Here is a 6,692-nt window from a genome sequence, read left to right on the forward strand (position 1 = left end):
GGAAGGACTCATGTTGAAGTAGTTTGTGGCGGACTGTCTCCTGTGGGAGGGACCCCACGCTGGAGCAGGGGAAGAGTGTGAGGAGTCCTCCCTCTGAGGAGGAAGGAGCGGCAGAGACAACGTGTGATGACCTGACCGCAATCCTCATTCCCCATCCCCCTGCGCTGCTGGTGGGGAGGGGGTAGAGAAAATCAGGAGTGAAGTCGAGCCTGGGAAGAAGGGAGGGGTAGGGGGAAGGTGTTTTAAGATTTAGTTTTTATTTCTCATTATCCTACTCTGATTTGACTGGTAATAAATTAAATTAATTTCCCCAAGTCAAGCCTGTTTTGCCCGTGACTGTAATTGGTGAGCGATCTCCTTGTCCTTATCTCGACCCACGAACCTTTCATTGTATTTTCCCTCCCCTGTCGAGTTGAGGAGGGGAGTGATAGAGCGACTTCGGTGGGCACCTGGCATGCAGCCAGGTTCAACCCACCACAAGAGTTGCAATGAAATAGAGGAGAATTATAGACGCTCAGATGGTGGGATGCAGTATATGATACAGATGGAGTCAAAAATGTTCTCGATTCCTTAGCCTTATTCTAGCTAAACACCAGCTACATCCTTGACTGATTAAGTGTGACAATTGTCTCCTGGCCTCAAGAGCTGAGAAAAGAAGGAACAAATGAAAATACCCAGCAAATTGGTAAGGAAAAAAAGGGGGGGGGGGGGGGGGCGCTCGTTTAAAAAAGTGGGAGGGAGGCCTGAATTTTACACTATGGTACCAACTTAAACAACAAGAAATGTAAAGGTATAGTTCAAATAAAGTTACGTTCAAATGACCATCACGTGAACAGCTAGTCAATTTATGCTCCATTTTTCAGTGCCTGTTAATGTGTTTCATTGAAGTGTACCTTCAAAATAATCATGTTACAGAACAGATGTGCAACTAAAGAATTTGAATGACTGTATAGACATTACATTAGAAAAATACAACATGATTTTCAAGACATTCATATTTCTGGGTTGAACAAACCCAAAGGAAAGAATTCTATTAATACATATAGTATCATAGAAGGAAGTAAAATTCAACACAATGTCTACCTTGGAAGGAAAACATATCAATAAAATACATGAGGTAACTTAAACCCTGCATTTTTCATAAATGTCAAGAAATGGATATGTTATAGGTGAATGCTATAAATGCATAGCTAAGTGCTGTTATAAAAATATAAGCACACACATTTCTCAAACAGTTATTAGAAAACAATTTTTTTTTTTTTTTTTATTTTGATGGGTGATGATACCTCAGAATTTCAATGAGATGCAATCTCCTAAGTGTTTAGAGAACCTTGGTCCAGACTGCATCTTTATCTTAAATAGGTTTAACTATCCAATAATACAGTTTTGCAGTAACTTTAAATTATTTATCAAGCATAACTTCTCATTAATTTTCATTCTAGACAAAATAACTGAATTTGTAAAGTTGACAAAAAGGGAAATTAATTGTGATACAAAGGAATCAATGTTTTACTTCCTAAGAGGCATTACTCTGTACTAAATTTACAAACTGGGACAAATCCTTATTCATTAGTAACGTAAGTAAAGTCACTGAACGTGTTTTCCATGCTTTCCTAGAGAAAACTTTTAATTTTTAATTTAGCAGAAGGAAAGTAGGCAAGAAGGCAAGATTCATGTGCTTTTCCATGCAAGGACTGGTTTCTACAAGTTTCTGATTACACTATACTCAAATCTATAGTATGCATATCTGCAACATTTTATTTCTTGCTGTGTTTCGGTAATCTAAAATGTAGAAAGGTCTTTTTTCTCCTGATGATGGACACACACCCCACACACACTATTCTAGATGAAGCAGCCAAGAGGTGGTAACCTTGCTCCAAACCTATTGGCACAAGCACAGGAAGGAATACTCTTTATTACTACTTTTATACATGTGCACACCCTGTTTCAGCCTGTCACAACAGTACACCATTTTCATACAGAATGCCCTATGTGTTTTTGACTTGTAATACAAACATCTTCAAATACTCCAATGCAGAAAGAATCAAATTTACTTCCGCAAAGACATAGTAAGGAGAAGACTCCTGTCTTTATCTTATACAGAGGAGACTAACCAAGTTAGTAGTCTTTGGTCTTTCCAATACTTTCTTCAGTATGATTGTTCTTAAGTTGTGCGTGGTCTTGGGTTGATCAAAGTATAAAATTCCCCTCTGTTGGAATTTTTGATTCTGTTGCTCAGTGATTAACTAGGATGCTGAAGGGTGAAGAATGAATAGACACCCAGCTAGAACAAGAGTTAGTCCTGCTATATTACTTATAACACATTTCCCCATCTTTATAACACAACAAAGGGCTAAAAATAAAACCCACAAAAATATATGTGGGTACAAAAAGGAAGCAAATAAATTTTTAATTTAGCCACGTGGATCTTTGCTTAAAACAGGCAGGAAAGAAACCAATATTTGTTCCATCACATCACATCCATCACATGCCCTGCCGTTCAATTCGTTGATTTAAATTTAAAACGTAAACCCCTTAAAATAGTTATAATTTGCTAAGTTATCAAAACAACACTTAAAGCACTCATGAGTTCACTAAAAATTAAGTGGCAAGCTTTTTTAAATCTTACCACCGAGAATGCCATGGAGATATGTCCATCTTTTCTTAGCCACCTTAAAATTCCAAGCCAGTATCTTCCTGATAACCCAACCAATTTTATATTCAGTGCTGCTAAGAATCCTACAGTCCTTGACAGAATTATATTTTTTAAGAACTATTTAACTTACAGCATCCTGATTAATGTAGTATGTATTGCACAACTGAACCATTTGAAAAATTATCAGTGGCTTAAGAAAAGGAATATAGTCAGCCTATTTTGAAAATCTGTCTGTAACTCCTTTGTTGAAAGTGAAAAAGTACAGAAGAATGTCACTGTAAACAGAATAAATCCTATTTTCCATTTTGTAAGAAAAGGGAATCTTTAAAGAGAACTAAATTAAACAACAGTATGTCATTCAAACGTTTTAGTTTTTCTGCTAGAAAGTATCTGGTAAGCTCTTAGTTCACAAGGCAAGGAGCAGGATTTAAATGCATCCTTTTAATTGTTTGACTAAACTATTGTCTGAATCTCAGGAAATAAGACACCTAGCAGTGCCACGACAGGTAAACTACATCACATAGGTCTTTTGGGACAATTTGATTTCCCACTTGTGAAGGTCTCACCAACTAATGCTTTCGGAAGCTGAAGTTTCTTCTGTTCCAGCGCACCCAAAGCAGCACCTTCACTCATACAACTTTTAACAGAGTAGAAAACCAAAAGGACATTCAGCCATCTAGTGTGACCTTCTAAACCCAGAGTTAGTTAAGTAACATGTAATAGCTTATTGTATTAAACATAGTAACTTCTATTCTAGCCTAAACATATCCTCTAGATGCATATAAGGAAAACTTTCCTAAAGCAAGTAGGCATCTAGACGACGGATCCAGGAACACCCGATTGTAAGAGCCTGGTATCAGAAGAGAACAGACTCCTTGCACCAGGCACAAGCCATGACTTGTGTGCGTGAGAATGAAACCCCAAAGTGCCTGTACGTTAAGCTATCTAAAATCAGCCCGTTTAATGTGGAGCTATTTCAAGCTAGCCAATGAAGAAAAACTGAATATACATACATCTACAACATTACTCATCTTTGAAACTGCATGCTTTGCTGGAGGTACAAGAATGTGCTCTGTCTGCCTAGAATAGCTAGCACTGCTTTTTTGAAGGTACATGCTTAGGTCTCTTCTTTCAGTGGGCCAGATGAACGTGAAACGTGCACACAAGAAGTCTCAGGTACACACAACCACCAGCACATGGGCAAATCTAAAGTTCAGATATAAGCCACTGACGTTCTGGGGGTTTGACTAAGGTTAAGCAAAAAGAAAACACGGATAATAGATTTCATGGAAGCCCCCAGTCAGTGCCTTAACCCTTTATTAGCCCTTGTCTTTGAAAGGCTGCCATCTCATGAAGGAATTCAGTATTTTGTTTGGCAGTATCTGTTTTTCCAGGAATGTGAATTCTGATAAAGATCAACTCAGCTTCTACACCTAGTTTTACCTATGGATCTGCCCACAAGAAAAAAAACATAATATGTATTAAAATTAAAAGGCATCATCATTAGACAGAAATCATTATATATATTTTACTTAAAGCCATGCAGCGTGTGTAACGAAAAGAAAAAAGTGAATTGAAGGCATTAAAATCTTTCTTACAATTTTTTTTTTTTATATCTAGTCAACTGATCTTCAGTGTTAAGTCATGTAGAAATTTCCTCTTTCAACTTTTACTATTGTCATCTCTTAAACGGATTGCTGAAATAATACTACGCCAGATGGTTATATAAATCTAAAGCATGTGGATAAACTCAATACACAAATAAACACTTAATTCTGACAAAAAAAAGGAGGGGGGGTGTGTCTCAGCCATGAAAGAAGAAAAAAGAAAAAAAAACAAACCATGGCATACTTTCTTATAGTAGATCAGTTCTCCAGAATTGTTTATCACATATTTGGGCACATGAGAAATACATACAAAATATAACTGCAACTATTCACTGGTAAAGCTACTAGGAAACCATTATCTGCCAGGAAACAAGGATTCAACAAGAAAACACGTAAAATTATAATCAATTCAGTATTCATTCAAAAGAAGAGATAGCAAGTGCACATATTACTATAAACATATTCCTTTTAAAGTGACTAATTTCCCTAGATGTACTTTCATGTTTAAACACATGGATGATGATAGTTTCCTCAGTCAGAAAGTTTAAATGGGATTTACTTGGGTTCAGTGCTTAGATCTATGTTTAGGCACTACATGCAATTTAATAGTTCAAAAGTACACACTGAAATCAAACTGAGAATAAAATCTAAGGTAGGTGATGGTGCTCAGCATCCATTAAATTCAGGCTTCTTTAGTCCACAAAATTGCTAAATCATCCATATTTCATCATTTTATTCAGAGGGTTTAAATCAACAAACTGGTGGATTTACTACAGTTGCTGTTGTTGTTTACAGTTCCTCACTGCAAAGTGTTTCAGCAGTAATTCAGCAAATATTTGGTTCATTAAAATATTAATTCTAAGAAGATGCAACACTTGGAAAAAAAATATATACTAGAGTTGCTCCAGAGTAAATGGGCAATCGAACATCCCAGTAATTCTCATTAGCATCAATGGAAATTCTGTGAAGTAAGCATAGAGGAAAATGAAATTTTGTACACAAAAAGATGCCCAAAAGATAGAGTGACACAAGAACTGCAAAAAAAAAAAAAGTATTTGTTTAAAAAAAAAAATCTGACAACTAGAAAAGCAATGTACTGTCCTACAAAAATGATGGAAATGGCACAAGAGAGATTTTCCAGTCACTTCCGCAAGTTTTCACCATGTCGCATCACCTTGTTAAGAGACACTTTGTATATTTGGAATGTCAAATGCAGTGAAATTGAATGCAATATCATTTTTCATGCATGAAGAAAATGTGACTAGTGAGCAAAGAAAGTTACTTTGTTGATTTTTCACCAGTCTTATACATGGTTGAGGACTAACGATTAGGTTTCCTTCCAGACTGTGACAACAGTCATGACCTATCCAGGTTATAATCACAATCCTATTGTGATTTTATTGATACAATAATAAATATAAGTAAAAAAAGTACTGGTGTTTAACTTATTTAGGCATCAGTATTAGTTGATTTTGACTCTCGAAATTTGAAAAATGTGCTAAATGAAGGAAAGCAGAAGGTCTGATTTTAAGAACAGATATTCTACGTATTACCTTATTAACAAAACACCCTTCAGGTGCAGAAACATCTCTCTGTAAGGCTGAAAGGTATCAAAAATACCTTTTATCAAAAATACTGTAATGAGGTAGATAGAAAGGGTTACTTTTTATTAACAAAACAGCATTCCCTAAATGCCAGCCAACCCAACTGCCATCACTCACAAGGGGCGGCTACCTTTTACCAGTAAATACCACTGACTGTGACTACTGTGAGTGCCCAAGACTGCATATGGGACTGTCCAAGACACTGGAACTGCTGTGCATATGCAGATGAATTGCAAGGCTCAAGTGTAATGGGTCCCACTTTCAGACAAGGCAAAGTCAATATATATGTTCTTTTATTTATTACTATAAACATGTGTACGAGCCATCTTGGAAGTACTGCAGAAAGCCGAAGACCTGAATTTAGTAACAGTCAGCCTTGGACTTTAATTCCCAAAGCTAGTAAACAGAAGAGTTTTTGTCTCCAGTATTTTTTCCTACTATGTACTAATTTTACAGATAAGGGAAAATACGTTTTCAGGTAACCTTTGAAAATTATGGAGCTGCTGTAATTTGAGAAACCTCTCAAAGCATGACTAGCACTACCTAAAGCCGGAACTTCTGCTCAGATACATCACTTCCAGATGCCATGCAGTACGTAACTGCACATAAACATCAGTGCCGCTTGCACCCCTGAATTGGCATAATGGAGGTGTGCCAAAATACACCAGTTGAGAGTCTTCCCTTCAGTGCCTCAACTAACATCCATCAGTTCTGTTCATTAACTTACAAAACATTATTTTGGATGCGAGGAAAAATTTCTTTACTGAAAGAGCAGTTAAACATTGGACCAGGCTGCCCAGGGAAGTGGACGGTTGGACTCGATGA

General features: G+C 36.7%; 1 protein-coding gene across 5 annotated transcripts in view; it reads right to left on the bottom strand.

The window, feature by feature from the left end:
* PTPRM (protein tyrosine phosphatase, receptor type M) overlaps window positions 1–6,692 on the bottom strand; it is a 386,144-nt gene that overhangs the window by 342,351 nt on the left and 37,101 nt on the right. The window lies entirely within an intron of this gene.

Source organism: Aptenodytes forsteri, unplaced genomic scaffold (assembly GCF_000699145.1).
Source record: "Aptenodytes forsteri isolate BGI_AS27 unplaced genomic scaffold, ASM69914v1 Scaffold229, whole genome shotgun sequence".
NCBI classification, from domain to species: domain Eukaryota; kingdom Metazoa; phylum Chordata; class Aves; order Sphenisciformes; family Spheniscidae; genus Aptenodytes; species Aptenodytes forsteri.